Source organism: Bufo bufo, chromosome 10, assembly GCF_905171765.1.
Source record: "Bufo bufo chromosome 10, aBufBuf1.1, whole genome shotgun sequence".
Lineage (NCBI taxonomy): Eukaryota > Metazoa > Chordata > Amphibia > Anura > Bufonidae > Bufo > Bufo bufo.
In genome coordinates this window covers 19,989,590-20,013,477 of record NC_053398.1, presented here as the reverse complement: position 1 = coordinate 20,013,477, position 23,888 = coordinate 19,989,590, and the positions used below count along the sequence as shown (strand labels likewise).

General features: G+C 44.8%; 1 protein-coding gene across 3 annotated transcripts in view; it reads right to left on the bottom strand.

The window, feature by feature from the left end:
• Positions 1-15,537, bottom strand: part of LARGE2 (LARGE xylosyl- and glucuronyltransferase 2) — a 60,816-nt gene extending 45,279 nt beyond the window's left edge. For 2 of the 3 annotated variants that reach the window (XM_040409136.1, XM_040409138.1), the window contains exon 1: positions 15,383-15,537. The gene's annotated coding sequence lies outside the window, so the exon portion shown is untranslated. Of the gene's footprint in view, positions 1-4,290; positions 4,569-15,382 lie in introns of all 3 variants that reach the window. The other variant, XM_040409137.1, reaches the window with a different exon arrangement.
• Positions 15,538-23,888: the final 8,351 nt, after the last annotated feature.

The following is a 23,888-nucleotide window of genomic DNA, read 5'->3' as shown; positions in this document are numbered from 1 at the left end:
CCTGACCTGTTAATCAGCACTTACCGGAACAATGTGGTTTGTTGTTCAAGGCAATGGAATAGACTTTGAACCTCTTGTGACAAATGCTGACTCAATTTAAAGGGGTATTTAATGCTGGTCCTAATTTAAATAAGTTATTTGGTACCCATTTCGCAGAAAATGTCTGCTACGGCAAGACAGGGAGAAGGAACCATAACCCCCCTTATTGGCAGCATGACGTGTACGTGTTTCAGTGGGGAGTAAGCAGCGGACAGTCAGCTCTGGGGTCCGGCCATATACAGGGAGAACTAAAGCATTGGAGGTTGAATTCTACATGACCACTCCTTCTCGCCCCAAAAATCATCTGTCGGGAAGAAAAAGAAAAATAGACAATCAGGAGCTCCTCTTTCCAGGGCAGACCTGCGAAGGGGAGAATACTTACCTGGTCCCTGCTCCAGCGCTGTCTGGATGTAAACCTCCAGTTTGATGCCGCTGCAGCCAATCGCTGGCCGCACCAGTCACCTGCTCCCCTTGCATCATGTTAAATGGTCACGTGATGTAAACCCCCAAAACATGTGCGACCCCTTTAAAAGGAATCTGTATATTCCAAAAGGTAAGCACACCCCCATGTAGGATAGGTTTCCCAGAAACATAACCAATCCGGGCCTCTAATTATGAGAGATGCTGTTTATTTTTATGTAAATAAGGTTTGCAGGGCCACTCTGGTGCGGGGCCACTCTGGTGCAAAATTCTCCACCAGTAGCACCGCCCAGTCCCTCCTCGTCTTGGAGGATTCCCAGTCCCTGGAATTTCAGACTGGGCAGCACTGACATAAGGGGAAGTCCGGAGTACCAAATAGTATGCTTACTTTGAAACAGATTTTGAAGGTGACAGACTCCCTTTAAGAGGACACATCAGATGGTCACCCGGTCCTGTCCACTTTTGTTTACAGTATTTTTAGAATATTTGATTCGCTGCTCTTAATAAGCTATAACTACACAGTCCTTATGTGAAAACCTCCCAGGAACAGTCCTATAGGGGCATAGGCCGGCAGCACGCGTGGACAAGAGTCGTTCCCAGCATGCTTTGCTGCTTCGCATTGTCTCTGTGCTTATACAATTGTAAATGAAGATGCAGTCATGAATAGTGGCGCGGTCTATTGTCACGTCCCCAATCTAATCGCTTCCTGCCCACAGGAGACAAGACAACGGGGGGAAGAATTAAAGGCCTTGTCCTTAGAAAATGCAGCTGCCATTTTCCAGGGAAAGTTACCGGAGCTCGACCAATAGGGTTTGGCAATCCTTGCCACAACCAAGGCCCCCTATTTCCGGTCAGAGAGTTGTGCGCAGAGATTTAACTGCTGCCATCCAAAGTCATGTATCTGGCACATGTGCCGAAGTCCACGCCGTGGCCACATAGAAAGGAAACACTGCCAATAATCAATCATTTTTGTAAATGCTGTGGTTGCTAGGCAGTATCCAAACGTTTTAACAGTTGCCTAGCAACGTACATTTCTTTTTTAAATCGGATAATTTTTATAAAAAATTTTGTAAATTGCAAAAATACAGAGAAAGAAAATAGTCTGCACAATATACATGCAACAGCCAATAAAGGTATTACCAAAGCATTACATGATCAGTCATAGAATTAATTCCATGAATACAATATGTAGCATCCAGCATAGCGGAAGACGTACATGAGATCAAGTAATAATGTTACACAATATCCATTGTACAAACCAAGTTTCCTACCTCTTCCGGTTTATAAACAAAAGACCGTCTCTCCCTACCCAGACGATGATGATGGCGGTTTTTGATGTCCAATATCCCGACCACACATGCTCTTGGCCCAGGTGTAACCGTAATATTATATGCCTCTTTTATAGAGGCCAGAACCGCGGTCCAGAAGCTCCGGAGCTCCGTACAATCCCAGAACGCGTGTAACAAGGATGCAGGACTTATGCCGCATCTAGGACAATCCGCACCTGCCCGAACACCTATCCTGCATACTACACCCGGTGTAGTAGAAACAGCTGGGACATACGTTGCCCCTCACAAACTGACAATTGCGGAGTGAGCGCTAAAAACGACTTCCATTGCTCTTCTGAAATCGGCCCGACCTCATTTTCCCATTTAGATTTAACTGCTAAAACGTCTTGTTTCAGTGATTTCACATACAAGTTCCTGTAAGTAGATGATATCAGACCGCCCGAGGAGCTGTTTGTAAGAAGTTGCTGAAACAACGGGACCATAGTACATTTCAACGATAAGGATTTAGCCTGTGTCTGAAAGGCATGCCGTAGTTGCAGAAATTGATAAAAGGCCGTGTGCGGGAGACCAAATTCATTTCTTAACTGATCAAAGGACTTAAAGACATCAGCACTCTGTAGCTGACATAAATACCTCGCTCCTTTGCGCTCCCAGAGAAGCCATCTAAATGGAATAATTCAGGCAGGTGCGGATTTTTCCATATAGGGGAAAACTGCGTAAACCCTTGTATTGATAGCAGCGCCCGACATTTTTGCCAGACCTTGTGTATCATGAAAAGTGTGGGATGCCCTGTCAGCTTGCCAGCAAGTCCAGCAACATACATTTCTGCAGTGGGTGACACGACTCAATCCCCACGCTTGTGAGGAGATCCAGCGGTGTCACTTGCTACGGTGACAGAGCCTATTAATGCATGCTACCAATCCAGACCGCGGTCAGGCCGTTGTGACTCGGCAGGGAGGGACCAGCAGAAGCCAAAAACTGTCTGTCTGCCGGAGTGCTTCTTTAAAATGGACCTGTAATCCCTCCTGACATGTCCGTATTAATATACCAACGCCAGTATCATATTGTGTAGCTGCACGCCGGTTTATTCATATATTTCCAGGAGAAATAACAGAGGAGCATAATGCAGGATTTGAAGAGAAGGTGCTTTAACATTGCGTATTACAGGTTTTTACTGAAACATACAAGTGAGGAGCACGGGCAGGACCTCTTTAGTGCGGGGGTCCCCTGACAGTGTTACACCAGCTGCTGGAAAATGACAACTCCCAGAATACTCTGAAGAGAAGCGAAATTTCTTCTCAAAATTTGCTGCATTTTTGCTGCAAAATCTGCACTACATCTCAGCAGCAAACTCTTAGGTCCCTTTCACACGAGCGAGTTTTCCGCGCGGGTTCAATGCGTGACGTGAACGCATAGCACCCGCACTGAATCCTGACCCATTCATTTCAATGGGTCTGTGGACATGAGCGTTTTTTTTTTCACGCATCAGTTCTGCGTTGCGTGAAAAACGCAGCACGTTCTATATTCTGCGTTTTTCACGCAGCCCTGGCCCCATAGAAGTGAATGGGGCTTCAGTGAAAAACGCATTGCATTCGCAAGCAAGTGCGGATGCAATGCTTTTTTCACTGATGGTTGCTAGGAGATGTTGTTTGTAAACCTTCTGTTTTTTATCACGCGCGTGAAAAACGCATTGAACGCGCGAAAAAAAACTAAACAACTGAACGCAATCGCAGACAAAACTGACTGAACTTGCCTGCAAAATGGTGCGAGCTTCACTGAACGCACCCTGAACGCATCTGGACCTAATCCGTCACGCTCGTGTGAAAGGGGCCTTAATTCTGGTGAAGCTTTGCTGCATTGCAAAGGAAGAAATCCACGGTGGAGATAGGCAATGGATTAGACGTTCACGTCATGTGGATGAGGTTTCTTAAAGGGAGTCCGGCAGCAGTTTTGACCATGCTAAACTGCTGACAGCACTAGACAGGGACTTGGGAGAGCAGGACAAGCATACCTTTTGTGGAGCTTTTATCATCAGGAGCATTGTGAAAATTAACTTTTATTCTGCTAGTTTTTGCTCCTGCAAGTGCCCAGGAGGCGAAGCTTCACTGGGAGGGGCACTCTGTGCTCTGCAATGAGCCGCTTTACAGCCCCTTCCCTCTGCTCAGAGTGACAGCTGTAGTATCCAACCAGGAGACCGCCATAGCAGAGACGAGGGGCTCTGAAGCAGCTCTATGGAGAGAACAGAGAGCCCTTTTCAGTGAAGCTCCACCTCAAGTGCACTTAAGGCGCAGAATACAAATTCATTGTCACCGCTCCTGATAAATAAAATTAAAAAATGAAACGTTTTACTGCTCTTGCAGTCCCCACCTAGATTAACATGGATACAAATCTGCAGAGGATCTGCTACTTGTGAACGTACCCTGGTGCAGAAATCGTACAAGCCTCATGAAGATGAAATCGGAGGAAATTCTGCAGCATCGTCCGGTCTAACAATTAAACAGATAACCTTTTATATACCGAGTTCTGCATTTAACCAGCTTACACAGACTCCCCCGCCGCTCCACCAGGCGCTGAAGAGTCTGAGCTCGAAACTTTCCCAAGCCGGCGGAGAGATTAGACCTGAGACGGGGACAGGAGATTAGACGGAGGTGCTCGGCATCAGAGCGGTCTTTGTGTTCTCTCTTTTCCTCCGCATCCGATTCCCACATAATCCCTCATAATACTAATAACCGGACGCATGGAGAACACAGGTGCCTTCCCCTGTGGACGGCTGCGTTCTCCATCTTCTCGCTGGATAATGAGGGGTTTTGCAGAATTTTTCTGAAATAAAAATAAACAAATAAATCTTCTTGAGCCTCCACTTTTCTTCCCACAACCGAGGAATATTACGTGGTCGTCTACACAGGCGCCATCGGTACTGGACCACTGAGGACTCCTAACATGAGAGGTGCACATGTCACACGGGTGCGGGTTTACGAACTGATTGGCTCAGGGTGCGTTCAGTGAAACTCGCACCATTTTGCAATCAAGTTCAGTCAGTTTTGTCTGCAATTGCGTTCAGTTTTTTACGCGCGGGTGCAATGTGTTTTTTACTGAAGCTCCATTCACTTCTATGGCCCCTTTCATACGAGCGAGGGTGCAATGAGCGATGTGAACGCATAGCACCCGCACTGAATCCTGACCCATTCATTTCTATAGGTCTGTGTACATGAGCGTTTTTTTTCACGTATCAGTTCTGCGTTTCGTGAAAAACGCAGCATGTTCTATATTCTACGTTTTTCACGCAGCCCTGGCCCCATAGAAGTGAATGGGGCTTCAGTGAAAAACGCATCGCATCCGGAAGCAAGTGCTGATGCAATGCGTTTTTCAATGATGGTTTCTAAGAAATGTTGTTTATAAACCTTTAGTTTTTTATCGTGGGGAGCGCGGTGATGTCAGCGCAGGTCCTGCTGAATAAATATCTTGCGCTGACGTCACCACTTGGTGAGCGCGATTATGTCATCAAAGGTCCATTTGCAGGTCCTGAAAGAAGAAGAAAGAAGACGATGCCGGCTGTGCGAACAAGTGAATGAGGTGAGTAATTATTTTTAATTTTTAACCCCTCAATGCACATTTTACTATGCATTCTGTATTAAGAATGCTATTATTTCCCCTTATAAACCATGTTATAAGGGGAAATAATACAGTGAACACACTTTAATGGGGTCCGGGGTTACTCATCCCCATCATCTCCTAGCAACCATGCATGAAAATCACCGCTCATCTTCACAGCCCCCATTGAAGAGAATGGGTCCGGATTCAGTGCGGGTGCAATGCGTTCACCTCACGCATTGCACCCATGCGGAAAACTCGCCCATGTGAAAGGGGCCTATGGGGCCAGGGCTGTGTGAAAAACGCAGAATACAGAACATGCTGCGTTTTTCACGCAATGCAGAACTGATGCGTGAAGAAAAAAACGCTTATGTACACAAACCTATTGCAATGAATGGGTCCGGATTCAGTGCAGGTGCTATGTGTTCACGTCACGCATTGCACCCGCACAGAAAACTCGCTCGTGTGAAAGGGGCCTTAATTTCAATGGGTCTGTGTACATGAGCATTTTTTTTCACGCATCAATTATGCGTTGAGTGAAAAAAGCAGCATGTTCTATATTCTGCGTTTTTCACGCAACCCTGGCTCCATAGAAGTGAATGGGGCTTCAGTGAAAAACGCATTGCATCCGGAAACAAGTGCGGATACAATGCATTTTTCACTGATGGCTGCTAGGAGATGTTGTTTGTAAACCTTCAGTTTTTTATCACGCGCGTGAAAAACGCATCAAAATGCATTGCACGCGCGTGGAAAAAACTGAGCAACTGAACGCAATTGCAGACAAAACTGACTGAACTTGCTTTCACTGAACGCATCCGGAGCGAATCTGTCACGCTCGTGTGAAAGGGGCCTAAAGGATTATTCCCAGATTCTCCCAGTGATGACCTATCCTCCGGACACTGCTGCTATCGTATCCTGCTTTTTTGCCGAAATCTGAAACACAGATCTCCACCACCGATGTGCACCTAACCTTAGGGAGCAACTTTGGTTAGCCCCTATGATCAGCATTTTAATCCCATAACCATTTTTACCAAGATTCTCCATTGCACCAAAATTGCATAAACATTTTGGTGCAGAATCATGGCACAAAGTAAGGCAACCAGTAGTTAATGTACAATTAGACAAAAGTGCCAGCCATGCACCAACTTATCACTCAGCATCGGCCGCTATGATACATCTGGCGCATCTGTTTGGTCTGAGTTTATGCTGCCTAAATATTAGACCGGACTAGTAAATTCGCCCCCGTTATTTCCAACACTGTCAAATGACCCCAAACACACAGCGCCCGCTATACACCGAGCCAAAATTTGGATCTAAAGGGAACTTGCAGGTGATAACCCTCTATCCAACCACTGGTGGTACAAAAAGCAAAAATTGGCAACGACCATTGAAAACAAGAGTATCCAGGGCATGGGGCAAGTAGGCACCAGCTACTAGAGAAAAATCACATACAGAAATAGAAAGTCTGCCCATGGAGATAAAGGAGGCAAATTGAGGTCAGCACTAATAAAGAAGCGTAGAAAAAACTTTCATAACATCAATCAACACTCAGTCAGGTGGTATAGCTACCCGCACCTCCGACATAGCAACAGCATTTAAAGAATACTACTCTTCCTTATACAACTTAGCGAACCAAAAATCCTCAGCAATTTCCCCCAACAAACAAACAAACATATCAGCTTTCTTTGAAGGCTTGGACCTTTCTACAGTATCAGAAACTGACAGGTTAACACTTACTCAACCAATCACAATACAGGAAGTAAAAGACACGATGCTCTCTTTCCCAATGGGAAAATGTCCAGGCCCAGATGGACTCACGCTAAAACACTACAAAAAATGTCAAGACATTCTTCTGCCGCGTCTCACATTATTACGCAACAATCTACTTAAGGGGGGTCATCTTCCACGACAAGCACTAGAAGCACACATAACAATCTTGCCTAAGGAAGGGAAGGACCCAAACCTATGTTCCAGCTACAGGCCCATATCATTATTAAACATTGACATCAAAATTTGGGCTAAACTACTGGCTAGTATCTTACCTAATATAATTAAGCCCGACCAAATGGGATTCGTCAAAAATAGAGATGGGAGACATAACGTTATATGTTATAAATGCTAAATTTCAATATATCTGGCAAAAACAAAAAAACATCCCCTTGTGCTTGTGGGCACTGACACGGAGAAGGCGTTTGACAGGGTCGCCTGGGATTTTATGCACCATACGTTGATGAAATTCAACCTACCACTCCAATTCATAGAAGCAATTTTTACGCTATACTCCACCCCAACTGCACGAATTACGAAGTAAATGGAACTCTGTCTCAGTCCTTCAGCATAACAAAGGGAACGAGGAAGGGATGTCCTTGTTCTCCCTCCTTATTTATAAGGACAATGGAAATACTACTCCAAAAGCTCAGACAGGACAATGTTATAAAAGGCTTCTCCCATAAGTCAATCACGCACCTAATATCGGCCTTCGCAGATGACCTCTTACTATTAATCACAAACCCAAACACTGCACTACCCAGACTAGTAGACATTTTCCAACAGTATGGCAACATATCAAATTTTTAAATAAACTACTCCAAGTCAGATCTTTTAAATATCTCACTAACTCAGTCCCAGGCGGCCCTGCTGAACAAAATCTCCCCGTTTCACTGGGCAGAAAACTCCATAAAATACCTAGAAGTACAAATCCCAAACAAATTAGAAGATTTATACTCAGTGAACTTCCACCCCCTAACACTTAAGATCCCCAAACAACTCAAAGAGTACAACTTCCCATTCTTGTCCTGGATGGGGCGGAAAAACTTATTGCAAACATATGTACTTCCCCAAATACTCTATTACTTAATGATGTTACCCATGTATATACCTGAGAATTTCTTCACTACCATAAGAAGGCACTTCTCCGCTTTTGTGTGGAAAGGAAGAAAACCTAGGCTATCATGTAAGACGCTCCCTCGCAAAAAATCAAGAGGTGGACTAGGTCTTCCCGATGTCAAGCAATACTATATAGCACTACAAAGATGGCTTGAAATCACAGGTAATACTTCCGCTGACATGGACCCCAGCCACAAGTCAGACTTGGCAATATTGGGCCCAGCATGCTTAAAAATACTATGTTTACCAGAACATAAAAGATACTCAGGTACTCTCTCAATCGCTAGTGCAGGGCACAATCCGCATCTGGAAATCCCTCCAACAAACACATATACGATTTTGAGGGATACATCACCACTTATGCCGGCATGTCTAATTCCATATGTAGTTAAAAAGATAAAATTATCATGAGATCACTCTGGTCTCAATTAAAAGATGTGACTGTAGCTACATGTCTCGCTGACAATAGGGTACCAGACAACACCTTACTACAAACATTACTCAAATCGCCAGAAATTAACTTCCCACACATTGAACACTTCAAAAATGTATGCGCGTTATTTTTAGCTCACAATCAAGCCACTAGGCCAGTGATAGGCAAACTGCAGCTCTCCAGCTGTTGCAGAACTACAACTCCCAGCATGCAAAGATTGCCTACAGCTTTCAGCCTACAGCAGGGCATGGTGGGAGTTGTAGTTTTGCATCAGCTGGAGAGCCGCAGTTTGCCTATCACTGCACTAGGCCATTGACATGGTTCGAACACCTAATTCTCCTCCACAAGAGTAAAAAACAAAAGCTATCTACTCTATACTCACACCTATCAATTACTAAATCAGTAGATCCCCCACGGTTCCTGAAAGCTTGGGAAGAAGAATTGGACATAAAACTATCTGAGGACGATAGTAAATTTATATTAAAGCATTCACATGGCTTTTCAACATGTGTAAGAATTCAAGAAAACCACTATAAACTCCTATCCAGATGGTATAAAACACCCGAACTGCTATATAAAATAGGTCTATCGTCCTCGGATAGATGTTGGCGTTGCCAAACACAAGTTGGTACCTCAGGCCATATTTGGTGGTCATGCCCGGTGGTCAGCTCCTACTGGGCGGAGATTCAAAAACACCTACTTGCACTTGATCCATCAATAATCAATCTGACGGCGGAGTTGGTATTGCTAGCTTTGCCCACACAACAATATAGACCAGCAAAAAACTCACTATTAACACACTTATTAGCAGCAGCTAAATGTCTTATTCCGCTGTTATGGCTGCAACCTCAACCACCATCAATACAACAATGGTTCCAAAAAGTGCACCAGATCTGTCGGATGGAGGAGCTGACCAGCTGGCAATGAAATAATCTTATAGGAAAATATGGGATCCATGGCTGCAGTACTAAGACATCCTACGGACGTGAGTGCTTGTGTGTAGTCTTCATGCAGGACCGACTATTACTACTATCACTATGTCAGAATAGTCCAGACAAGATGTGACTCAGATTGTTCCAACCTTTACCAAATGAAGCTGTCATAACAAAACAGACTTTGTATTGATTGTTTTAGGCTGGGTTCAGACCTGAGCGTATTTGATATGCGCGTTTAACGCGGGTTTTTGTCGCGCGTTTTTATGCGCGTTTTTTGCAATAGTAAACGCGCGTTTGACGCGCGTTTGTGTGATTGACTGCAATGTCCTATGGCCACAAACGCGCGTCAAAACGCCCCAAAGAAGCTCAAGAACTTGTTTGAGCGTAGGGCGTTTTTCAGCGCGTTCAAACGCGCTGTAAAATGCTCAAGTGAGAACCAGGGCCATAGGGAAGCATTGGTTTTCATGTGTTGAGCGTTTTACAGCGCGTTTGAACGCGCTGTAAAACGCTCAAGTGTGAACCCAGCCTGATTGTTACCCAACACAATGTAACACAACATGGTACGTCAAGTCTTGTAAAATACTGTATGGCATAAATAACAACTTACTGATGTACAATCAAAGCATGTATTCCAAGTATATTGTTTGAAAACAATAAAAACATATTTGATTTAAAAAAAAAAAAGAAATAGAAAGTCTGCATCCGCTGAGAGTTGTAGTGTACTGTGCATGCTGTATTATCAACATGAGCTAATCAACCGTGATAAGCTACCAGGCTCGGAGATACCGCTTAGGCCGGTGTCCAAACCACGCAGGGCTTCTGATTGACACTTTGATGGTCGCCCACACTGGCACACTTGATAGCAAACCGGCTAAAACAAACTATAAGAGCACGCTGTGAAAGCATACACAGCTTGTCCAATATTGACTCTACCCAGCAGTCTGTCATTAACATGTGATTACAAGCCAGGAGAGGACCTCGATGTCACCTGTATGGCATATACACAAAATGTTATCACTCGCAGCTGCGCTCGTAGTACACCATGCCCAGAGATACAAGGCATGAGAGAAGAGGTTCTGTATTGCTGTAAACACTTTTATACACACACGAGCCAGGAAACCTAATCCCTGTGATGATCATATGGAACATCTCATATCAAAAACCATGAACATTTCTATAGGGTTGGCTACCTTTTTGTAGCTGTAGCCTCCACTCTTCTTTGAAGGCTTTTAGAACATGGCGGTCAGGACTTTCTGCCATTAGTGATGTTGTGTAATAAGGACGCTCTAGAGTTAATCGTAAAGATGAACTCTATGGGTGAGGTAAGGACTGGAGAAGTCGGTCAAGGCCTCCAACACCAAGCTTGGTAGATCATTCTTTTATGGTCATCACCCAACAGGAGTATGTTCCTTCTTCATCAACATTGTCAGATGTGAAGATTTCTCCAGGGGTCCACCAAATCCAGACTCTTCCATCAGGTGGTGAAGTGCGATTTATCACTGTCTCCCATGTGTCTACTTCTCCACTGCCAAGTAGTGGTGGCTCTCTATCGCCATCAATCAAGAAAACTCAAATTCATGGTACCAACAGCCTTACCTAAAACTTGGGGTGCTAAGGATGAAAGGGTTTGGCCCATCTCAGACACTGATCGTTAGGTTATACCATCAGTGTCAGATAGGTGCAGGTACAACGGGACTCCTGAAGCAAACATGCAAAGCCACTCTTCGTTCACCGCTATGGGAGTTGCCAAAATAGCCTATAGCTTTCTCAGCTATTTCCGAAAATTCCATAGCAGTGAATGGAAAGGTGGCCGTGCTTTCCACTCACTGCTATGGGACTTTCCTTCTCTAGATAGGAGCAGGTCTCAGAGGTGGTGGCCCAAACCTATCTGACATTGATGGCATAACCTAGCAATATGCAATATGCCATGAATGCCCCAGATGGGACAACACCTTTGAAAGATCTTCGTCTCGAGTCTTGGTGTCAGATATCACCAGATACCTTCAGAGTTCTCATGGAGTCCTTGTCTCGATGGATCAATGCTGTTCTAGTGTCCCAAATGGGACCTACATAATATTTGGCAGGTGATTCTAACGTTAAGGCCGTTACGGTTATTGGTCTAACCAATTTAACATCCACCCTATGCTGACGGGCATGCTGAGGGACTTTACCATAGTCATGGTGCTGCTTCTTGCCTCTCCGCTACTACCTGGACATGGGAACTTACCCGACAGCCCCACCTAGTGGTGGGAACATTTTGGCACAAACACAATTTTGTGTGACCATGTAGTACATCTGAATGGAGCTAAATATATAATCTAAGAACAATACACCGAATAAAATTCTGATAATCGGGCATACCCCGTGTTATTGAGATTATTGGATATTCTAAATTACTGGAAGTTTCCAGATGAAGAGGTACCACATACATATTTACCCACGGCTCAGCACTCCGATGATCAACCATCAGACCCGTTATCGATCTACTTCGTTCTGACCCAGCAGAAGACACCCAATGCTCCTCTGCTGCCCTGCCTCCATCCACTTCCACTCCTCCTAACCTAGCAAAGCAGATTAGTAGAAATCCCAGCCCACTCCATTCCGGATTAGTGAAAGTTTACTGCATTTGATGAAGTTAATACAGATTTTTCCTACACATAGGTGACCCTACCCTTGAGTGCACTAGTCCCTGAGTCCAGCACTGCCATCAATCCTCGCTTTTCTTTTACGTCTGTCATGCTCTGTGATACAAAGACAGATGGCCGGAGAGAGGTTGACCTCACGTCTCACAGCAACAAGCCAAATCCAGAGATATACATAGAGGCGCCGAAATATACCTTGTGTCGGTCACTGATCTCTGAACCAGTCAGCCATTTAACACTTCAGATCCTGAAGGAATACTACTATGACCACCCTGTTCTGCCGGGGTCCTCCCACCGCACATGTACACAGCACAACATTTATTTTTAGGTAATTCAAAAGGTGAAAGTTTAGCATAAAAGAAACTGGGGAAGTTTTTATTTTTTATTTCCGAAACCACACATGTCTACTTATCTGGTGGATCATAACTCTTTTCGCAGAGTGCAAAGGGCACACATGGTAATAAAAGCCACAAAACCCGCAGTGTGTCTTTAAATAGCAGCCACCTCACTCAGACGCCAGAATATAAGCGTTTCTACCTAAGTGAGATAGAACACTGTGCATAATAATCTTCCAAATGACAAGCTGCTCTGAGATCGCCTTTCCAGGCCTGGCTATATAAAACCATATCGTACTACACTATGGCGGTATAATTAGTACTCCCATACACCACTGGCTGACAGTTTACTTTTTACGAAGCACGCAACTACAAATAAAGATAGACAAACCCATCTTATTGTACTAATTTGTCAAAAAAAAAAAAAAGCAGGTCCTCCATGCTCAATGGAACCATCATGGGTCACAAGTGTGGCATGGGGAGAGTTGCAGGTCGGCAGACTCCGGTGGAAAGCAACGGTAGGATGGAGGAACTTAGGTGAAAAATAAGAGCGGGACGGAGGACCTCGATGGGAGCCAACATCCCTCAGTGGCAGCCAACAGGGAGATGGAGGCCCCGATGGAAACCTACGGAAGGAAGGGGGACCTCGATGGACACCTGCAGCTGGACGGGGACCCCGATGGGAGCCAGCATCCCTTAGTGGCAGCCAACAGGGAGATAGAGGCCCCGATGGGAACCTACGGCGGGAAGGGGGACCCCGATTGGCACCTACGGCGGGAAGGGGGACCCCGATGGAAACCTACGGCGGGAAGGGGGACCCCGATGGAAACCTACGGCGGGAAGGGGGACCCCGATGGAAACCTACGGCGGGAAGGGGGACCCCGATGGAAACCTACGGCGGGAAGGGGGACCCCGATGGAAACCTACGGCGGGAAGGGGGACCCCGATGGAAACCTACGGCGGGAAGGGGGACCCCGATGGAAACCTACGGCGGGAAAGGGAACCCCGATGTGAACCAACAGTGGGGGGGTAACCCCAATGGGAACCAACAGTGGGGGGGGTAACCCGATGGGAACCAACAGTGGGGGGGGTAACCCCGATGGGAACCAACAGTGGGGGGGGTAACCCCGATGGGAACTAACAGTGGGGAGGGTAACCCTATTAGGAACCAACACACCTTATTGTAAACCAATAACAGGATGGAAGACCCCCTTGGAACTGACAGCAGGATAGAGGATCTCCATGGGAATCCACAGTGGCACGGAGGACCTTGAATGAGAACCAATGGATGGGTGACCCCAACAGAAACCAACAGTGGAAGGGGGAACCCAGTTTGGAAACCAACACCAGGACAGGGGACCCTGATAAGAACATACAGTGGGACAGGGGACCCTCATGGGAATCTACAGCGGAACAGAGGCTCTAACGGGAACCAATAACAGGAGGGAACCAGGTGGGAACCAAAAGTGGGATGAGGACAGGGACCGTGGATGGAGCTGACATTGGGACAGGGACCACAGTGAAACTAACTCCAGAAGCCACATAACAATGTGGCAGTTATACTGACATCAGAAAGCAGCAATCATGTATTATTTTTTATATATTTCTATATATAGATTATTAATACAATGAATGGGCTGTTTAAGTGTAGATGAACCCCTGTACCCCAGTAAATCCACAGAGGTTTATTGAGTTCAGTCGCTTCCATGTGCTACAGGACTATAAGGAGCATTTATCTAATATCAGGCAGACAGAGGGCCAGTAGCCTAGAAAGAGGTCGCTCATTTTCCTAAAGATACTCCATTGTAAATACTTTACACCAAAAAAGGCCATGAAGTTATCCAGGATGCCCTCAGCTCCTGCCCACCGCGCGGTACCTCACAGTTTCACCGCACTCAATCCACGCCTGGTGACGTATAAATATTTTATGGTAATCAATAACCAATCAAGTTGTTACTAATTTCACTGATTTATAAATGACAAACGGTTCAGAGCTCATATTTATCCAATGCCAGCCTGCTCTCCGTTCTGCAGAGCATCTCTCCACCTTCCTAGGTAATCAATGCGTATAGTGCAGGGAAACTTTGCCAACTTTTCATTGCTCCAAAACATCCAAAATAAAATATCCTAACATTTGTGTATGCAGCTCCTGTGCAGACATATGCATCTCCATGGTTACAGACGGCAAACAAACCCTGATCCTCAGTCATACTGCCTTCCATTCTACCAAATGTATGGGAGCGAGAACCAGGGGAAAGATATCGGGGAGAGAGATGGATTATAGAATCAAGGCTGTAGTCGGTGGAGACACAGGGGTCTGCAGGGGAGCTGCATACAACAAAAATGGTAGATTTTTTATAGAGAGTGTTTGCAAAGTCAGCTTCATTCTTTATGCTAGGTGAATGGAAACAATAATAAATGGTGGTAAAGATGGACATACCCTTTTAGCGTGGATTTGTACAGGGCCCATCCAAAGGAGCCCAGGCTGTTTACTGAGGAGCAAGGGCAGATAAGCCTAAAAATACACTGGCCCTTTAAAAAAGACCATGTGCAAATTCCTAATTTTAGCAGAGTCTTTTAATAGCAGATCGGTGTACTGCAGAGGACAAAGCTTATGTGCAATAATGTATACAGCCACCTCCTATGTCATACAGCATGCTGCCATCATACAGGGGGCACAGGCAGCTCCTGCCATCACACTGCCAGCTGTCAGTCACATCATCAGCCATCTGTAAGAGTCACACAGCACCCATCACTATACCAACACCCAGACTACTACCTGATGCCCACCCACACACTATAGTATCCATACCTCCGAGCCCCCGGTCAGTGCAGGCAGTAATCCCCCATTTCCAGCCCGGTCCCGGTGACTCCGGTGTCTCCCACACTCAGGGACTCTGATTTGCAACCATGAAGCTGATTAGCACAGCAGGCAGGCATTCAGATCGATGCGCTCGGTGATCGCTACATTAGCCTGACCCAGACCAGATCGAGTGAAAGTTCTGCGCCTGCGCAGTGCAGACGCATTGTTTCTAGGACAGGAGACTGTCAATTGAAGTGTAAGGACGCCTCTTAAAGGCGCCACAGATGGATAGATAACAGATAGATAGATATTAGATATGAGATAGATAGATAGATAGATAGATAGATAGATAGATAGATAGATAGATAGATAGATAGATAACAGATAGATAGGAGATACATAGATAGATAGATATTAGATATGAGATAGATAGATAGATAGAGACACTATAGTTATATTCTATATTATATAGTGCAATATTTTAATATAGTGTTAGTGTGATATATATATGTACATACAGTGTGTATATATAGTATAATATTGTATTAAATATGTGTGATGTATTTATTATTGAACTATGTATTATTATGTAATCCATTATATATTATTATATTATTTATTTTCCTATTTTGACAAATTTTTTTGCTTTTTCATTGGGGCTCGTTTATTAATGAGTTAGGCTGCATTCACATAACTATTTCATCCGGCACGACATAGACGTCAAATGGTTGCTGTACATCTGGCATCCGTCACCCACCATAGGATCCCATTGTCCGTTTAACACAGGGGTGCACAACCTTTTCTGTTTTGGGGGCCACGTTGTCGCACTGAACCAATCCCAAGGGCGGAAAATAAAACTTAAAGGGGTGTTACCTACCAACTGCAATACTGTACTTATGGCGTATCGAACATACAGAATATACCATAAATGTCTGGTTGCACTTCCAAGACTTCCATCTAGTGGAGGAATTTATGAAAGGTTGTGCACCCCTCATTTATACTGGAATAGCTCAGTATACTACTCTTCTCCATCCTGTTTTTCCTGACGTATACCTTAAACGTTGAGCAAAACCATGATGTGAACACGGCCTAAATGATATAAACACTGTGGGCCAAATTTATCATTAGCTCCAGTCAGAATAATGGAGTGAAAAAGTCGCAAATTTTTGCGACTTTTATTGACTCTGCACTATGCTCGCCAGTTTTCTGAAAGTGGGCCTGTTTTCTTATGTAAATGCATCTCTAGACAGATTTACTATTGCGACAATTTAAAAAGTCACAAAAAAAATGCGCAAAATCACTCCAGTGATGACTATGCTTATTTTTATGCAACTTTTTGAAAAACATTTTCGTAAAGACGTGCGACTTTTGTAAAGCCGCTTACTGACGGATAAACTACTACCGTCAAACCACATTTATTACAGTCTTAAAGGGCCGATCATAAATCTGATTTGGCTAAAAGTGACTTTAGCCATATGTGAAAGTGGAGTGAGCTGTCAGAGTAATGATGAATCTGGCCCTGTGTCTGTACGTCTGAAAATATGGGACTGGAGCAGAGCTGACCGAAAGCTAGGACCCAATGCAAAATCTGTAACTGGACCCCACCTACCATATGACATTTACAAAACTGGTGTCTTCTTATGTGTTCCAAAGACATTTAGGCCATCTCAGGCACCACGGCTAGGTGCAACTGCTACCTCTGCAGCCCCTATAGCTACAACTTGTCTTCCAACTGTCCTGAATCCAGCCAGATAGTCCCACATTTTGGCCTCTGCCCTATAGGCCTGGAACGGCTGCCACACGTCCCATCTTCAACTGTATGTGCGTCCTCAGGATGCAGATACAATTAATCACAATAGTGAAGCTCCCTGCACCACCATTCCACTGCTAACGGTGGTTCGGAACAGGCAGGTTTGATACAGTCACGTCATCATGCCTGCTGCACCAAGCCACTGACGGAGACCAGAGCAGACCTGCCCTACACCGTTTGTCGTGAGATAGGTGAGTATTCAAACTAAAGGGGTATTACTGTGTATGCGGACACAGGGGGCCTCATACTCTATAGCGAGGCACTAAGGGGGCCTCATTCTGTATGGCAGGGGACTTAGGGGGCCTCATACTAAATGATGAGGCACTAAGAAGGCCTCGTACTGTATGGCAAGGCAGCACTAAAGGGGCCTCATACTGTATGGTGAGGCACTAAGGGGGCCTCATACTGAGTGGGGGGCACTAAGGGGGCCTCATACTGTATGACGAGGCATTAAGGAGGCCTCATACTGTATGGCGAGGCACTAAAAAGGGCCTTATATTGTATGGCAAGGCACTAAGGAGGCCTCATACTGTATGACGAGGTACTAAGGGGGCCTTATACTGTATGGCAAGGCATTAAGGGGGCATCTTGCTGTATCAGAGTCAAAAGGAGTGCATCATTACTGTCAGAAGGGCACAGTGTTGGCGCACCAAGGGGCTCTTCTTACTTTGTGTGGGGCACAAAGGGGACTGGGTGGAATTGGGTGTGTATAGATAGGCACTGGGCAGAGTAAGAGGCGTGAGTTAGTGCAAAAAAAAATTGGACTACTCCTGGCGCTGATATTCTTCCTCTTTGGGCTTTTGAAAAGTTGTCCGGTATAGCTACGCCACTAGGCTGAAAATGTGCATATTTAATTTATCATGTGTTACACCAATTAAAAACACTACTACCTTGTTTTCTACCATATAAAAGGGCGTGGTAGACTTGCTGCATGGACTATCTATGATTAATAAAGCTGCGCCAAATGTACTATATTCACCACAAATGTCTAGATTACATGGTCGCAGGGGTACAAGATCCCCTTTTAGTCTGTTCATTCAGGTAAATCGTCCTAGTTGTGGGTACAGTGTGAACAGTGTTACATGTACCTGGATAACGAGTGCATTCATTAAGATGGAAGGTGCACCTCATGTTAGGGCTGCTTGTGGCTACAATGGCCCAGTCATTAATGATGACTATAAATCAAGTCTTTGCATCGTATCCTCAGCTGCCTGGACGCAGTAAATCATTCATTTTAGGGCCATCAGGTTTAATTAAATTTCTGAAAATGTTTATTGATGGGAATAAATTACAATTAATAAGGTGATGATGTCAGAATCAATGAGGTTTGGGAACTTTTTTAGTGAAACAAAAGTTCTTTGAGGGGTTGTGGTGGCCAAGGATGGGCAGATGTTTCGTTAAAGGCGAGATTGGTAGGCCACCCACCTGCATCATATACACAATTCTGCTGCCCACAGGGCCTGGTTAAGGTTAGTGGAGTCCCCTGGTAAAAAAAAATCTACTAGGAGACCTCAGAGACCTGGAAGTCCAGCCAAATATAGGAGAGGTGGCTGCTCGTGTGTGTGGTCCTCTCCACTTAAGGCCTCTTTCACACGAGTGTGACGGATTAGGTCCGGGTGCGTTCAGGGTGCGTTCAGTGAAACTCGCATCATTTTGCAAGCAAATTCAGTCAGTTTTGTCTGCGATTTGCGTTCGTTTTTTCTGCGCGGGTGCAATGCGTTTTGATGCGTTTTTCATGCACGTTATAAAAAGCTAAAAGTTTACAAAAAACATCTCCTAGCAACCATCAGTGAAAAACGCACTGCATCCGCACCTGCTTCCTGATGCAATGCGTTTTTCACTGAAGACCCATTCACTTCTATGGGGCCAGGGCTGCGTGAAAAACGCAGAATCTAGAACATGCTGCGTTTTTCACTCAACGCAGAACTGATTAATTGAAATGAATGGGTCAGGATTCAATGCGGGCGCTATGCGTTCACGTCACGCATTGTACCCGCGCGGAAAACTCGCTCGTGTGAAAGGGGCCTAAGTCTATGAGACTTATCCCAGTGACTTCCTTAGACTTGCTTGGTCATCTTTCTGCTTCTTTTTGGCTGGGTAGGATCAACATCAGGGACTGTAGGTGGTGGGGGTCCCCAAGGTCCTCAACATGGTGAAGGTACCACGATTTTGCCCTCTCCGTAACTTGTTCTGGCTGCCCACACCATGGAGTTTAGATTGCACAGAGATTTTCACAACAGAAAAGTCACGTGCCCGATTGTAGTTCCTCCAGGATAGCTACACCGCGGCAAGGGCAGGTGGTAATATAGTGCCAATGTCTCTAGTTGCATGTAGCCCTGTGACCAAATTGGGGAGACATTGGCCCATTTAGGCTACATATGGCTTTAGGAACGGAGCAGTGCCACGTGCTTTAGTCATATTTGGCTTTTTTTTTTTTGTAACCTGTATTTCTATATCGTGTTATTCATGGAGAGATTTCCACTGCCAGCCGTACATTAGTTGCCCACTCACTGTGGGGGCAGCTGCCCAAGGAGCCACTTAAAAGTTCAGTAGGAACAAACAACATCATGCATCCACCACAGTGGGGGCAGCTAAATGTCCGGACAAGAGTCACCAAGCCTCTCCGACGTCATCGGTGTGCTGTATATTATGAATATTGGTGCAGCTGCTTTGATTGTAAAGAGGCAACCCATGTGCACAGCAGGGCAGAAGCGAAAGGGAACACTGGTGCAAACTCACAAAGGGGGAAATTGCAAGTCCATTCAAATGACGAGGACCCCTGCGATGCTTCCTGTGACTCCCTGTGTACAGGGCATTCATCCGGTTACCATGTTAGCTAGGGCTCTGTTCACACTTTTGTTGTACAGTTGTGTTCAAAATAATAGCAGTGTGTTTAAAAAAGTAAATAAAGCTCAAAATCCTCCTAATAGCTTTTATTTCCATACACACAAATGCATTGAGAACACTACACATTTTATTCCAAATCAAAACATGAAGAAAAATATATCAAATTTGTGTTGTTCCTCTAAAAAAAAAAATCAATGAAAAGTGAATATTAGACTGTTCAAAAAAAAATAGCAGTGTTTGTATTCTTCTTTACAAACATTCACTATATAAACTGAACAATGTTTGAAGTTTTTGCTTTCCTTTGAATCACTTCCCTAATATTTAGTTGTATAACCGCTGTTTCTGAGAACTGCTGGACGTCTGTGTTGCTCGGAGTCACCACCTTCTGGCCCCGGTGAACAGGTATTCCAGCCCAGGATGATTGGACTACATTCCACAGTTCTTCTCTATTTCTTGGTTTTGCCTCAGAAACTGCATTTTTGATGTCACCCCACAAGTTTTCTATTGGATTAAGATCCGGGGATTGGGCTGACCGCTCCATAACGTCAATCTTGTTGGTCTGGAACCAAGATGCTGCACATTTACTGGTGTGTTTGGGGTCGTTGTCTTGTTGGAACACCCATTTCAAGGGCATTTCCTCTTCGGCATAAGGCAGCATGACCTCTTCAAGTATTCTGATGGATTCAAACTGATCCATGATCCCTGGTATGTGATAAATAGGCCCAACACAGTAGTATGAGAGACCTCCCCATATCATGATGCTTGTCCACCATGCTTCACTGTCTTCACAGTGTACTGTGGCTGAATTCAGTGTTTGGGGGTCGTCTGACAAACTGTCTCCGGCCACTAGACCCAAAAAGAACAATCTTACTTTCATCAGTCCACAAAATGTCTCTTTAGGCCGTCAATGTGCTCTTTGGCAGATTGTCACCTCTTCAGCACACGTCTTTTTTTCCACAGTGGGACTTTGCGGGGGCTTCTTGCAGATCGCTCGGCTTCACACAGGCGTCTTCTCATTGTAACAGGACTCACAGTTGACTTTACATCTTCTTTCATCTTCCTGGAGCTGATTGTTGAGTCCTCGCCATTTTGGCTATTCTTCTATCCATTCGAATGGCAGTTTTTTGCTTTCTTCCACGTCTTTCAGGTTTTGGTTGCCATTTTAAAGCAATTGTGATCATTTTAGCTGAGCAGCCTATCATTTTCTGCACTTCTTTATATGTTTGCCCCTCTCCAATCAACTTTTTAATCAAGGTACGCTGTTCTTCTGAACAATGTCTGGAACGACCCATTTTCCTCAGAATTTCAGAGAGAGATGCACTGTAACCAGCATGTACAACATTTGCTGCCTTCCTTCCTTAAATAAGGGGAATAATTGCCACCTGTTTTTCAAAGAATGAATGACCTCACTCATTGAACTCCACACTGCTATTATTTTGAACATGCCCCTTTCAATTAGTGATTCAACTACAGAGAAACAGCAGCATGCATGTCATGACTGCTGTTTGGTTTCTATTACTCTACTACACCTGCTAGTAAATTATTTGCCATGTAGAAATATCATATCTACCAAAAAACAGTGATTGATCAGGTTAGTGATGTCTGACTGCTATTATTTTGAACACAACTGTAGGCCCTGTCTAAGATTCCATGATACGTGATGGGTAGAACCGTGCAGCATGCAGCGCTATTATTCCCATCAAAATGACAGACACCATGGCGGATCCTGACCGCTACAAAATGTCCATAACACAGTTCTCTCTGTAGGTCCAAGTTTGTTTGTACCGTAACTTCTACCTACAGACTGCGCATCTCTGATGTGCATAAAAGCAATTTTAAAAGAAAATGAAATTTAAAAAAATAATAAAATAACACATGTGTTACAAAATAAATGCACAATGTCCTTTAAATGCAACCCTCACTCTGAAACATAGCTTTATATGTTATCTCCATAAGGCTAGGGCTACATGGTGACTTTGGCTGCACAGGCAAAATCGCAGAGTAGCGCGCAATGCATCACAGCTAATAAAAGGGAAAGGGGTCGTGTTGCAATTTGCAAGTTTAAGCAACTACCACATAACAATAGAAAGAAATCCAAACCGGCTGTTTGTTTGTTTTTTGTGACTGGTGCGGCAACTTGCGGTCACAATGCAACCCCGTTTGCGGTTCAGTAGTTGTGATGCAGGCAGCGATACACAGCCATCTTTGGAGGTAGGTAATGTGTGTAGGGGCCACAGTGGCTTCAGAACTGATGAACATAAATGAGGTTTTGATCACAAATCTTCCTTGGCTTCGCAATAAATTCAGCAGGTTTGGATACATTGTAGTTCTCATGTGGCAGATGCGCAGCATAAACCCTTAGGGTACGTCTACACAACGATATGTGTCGTGCAACAATTTTGGTAATGATAGTCTATGGTATTGCATTGCGACTGCGACACGACAGTCGCACAAAAATCCATCCAAGTTGGATTTGTGTGCGACTGATGGGTTGCAATCGCTGCATGTCACAGTGCGACACCATTGACTATCATTACAAAAAATATCGCAACATTGCTGCAACACATGTCAGTGTATTTTGTCGCAGTACACATGTCGTCGTGCAGATGTTCCCTAACACTTTCATTATTTGCGACTTCAGTTGAGTGCCATTAGGTTTCAAGCAGGTTGTGCAGCCCAAAAAAGTGTGCAATTTCTCTGCGACTTGATTGCACACAACTATTTTAGCGTTGCGATTTTGCTGTAGAAGTCCCAAGTGAGGTGAGTCACAGTCACACACAACTGACATTGAGGTCTGTGATGGCAAAGTCAAGCGTAATGTGCCAGAAGATTTGGATTTTAGGCAACAGTCACAGCCGTACTACTGTATGTTGCATGCCGTAACACAGGCATGCTGAACCTGCGGCCCTCCAGCTGTTGTAAAACTACAACTCCCACAATGCCCTGCTGTTGGCTGTTCGGGCAGGCTGGGAGTTGTAGTTTTGCAACAGCTGGAGGGCTGCAGGTTGAGCATGTCTGCCGTAACACAACCACATCGACAATTATTAGATGCAGTGTTGCATTGAGACACTGTAATCTTCATGTTGTGCACCGACAACTTTGGTCATGTGACATGAAGATCGCAATATTGGATCGGGACATTGCAAGTACTAATTGTGAATGTGGTTGCGTTGCGACATAACGCGACCACAGGCCGACAGGTTGAAGACATACAGCCTGCTGTATTTTTGGTGGCAGCATATGAGATGCCAGCATAGACTTCAATGTAAGTCGATCGCAACTCCCTTGCAATGTGTCACTCGTCATGAAGATTGCAGTGTCGCATTGTGACATCACACCTAATGATTGTCGGTGCCGTTGCATTGCTAGCTCAAAAAAATCTGTCTCTATTGAATTTTTGCTTGCAAGTCACATGTGACTGTAATGCAGGTTGCATGCAACAGCGACAATCAGGGGCGGATTGGCCATAGACCTTACAGTGAAATGTTCCGGTGGACCGATGGCCAGGGGGCCGCCTGAGCCAGTGGAAGTTTTTGGGGATGTATTTTGTGCTGCTGGCGCCAGTATTTTTAGGTGGACTGTGGTATTTGGCTCTGTTGGGATGTTATAACGTGCCACAACATGGTATTGTTGGCTCTGCCTTCCATCAATTTGGACCTGACTACAAAACGGGGCCACTTTTAGTATTTTTTTTTCCAGGGCCCCTTTAAGTTCCCAGCCTGCCCCTGGCGACAATCTGCAGCTCTACAGTAGCCATGCATCAGCAAGTTTTTTCAAACACAGCTGTTTTTGGTCAAACAGACTTACAGTCACTTGATATATCTTTGAAGCTTAGACCTGGCTTAATGGGTGTTGCAA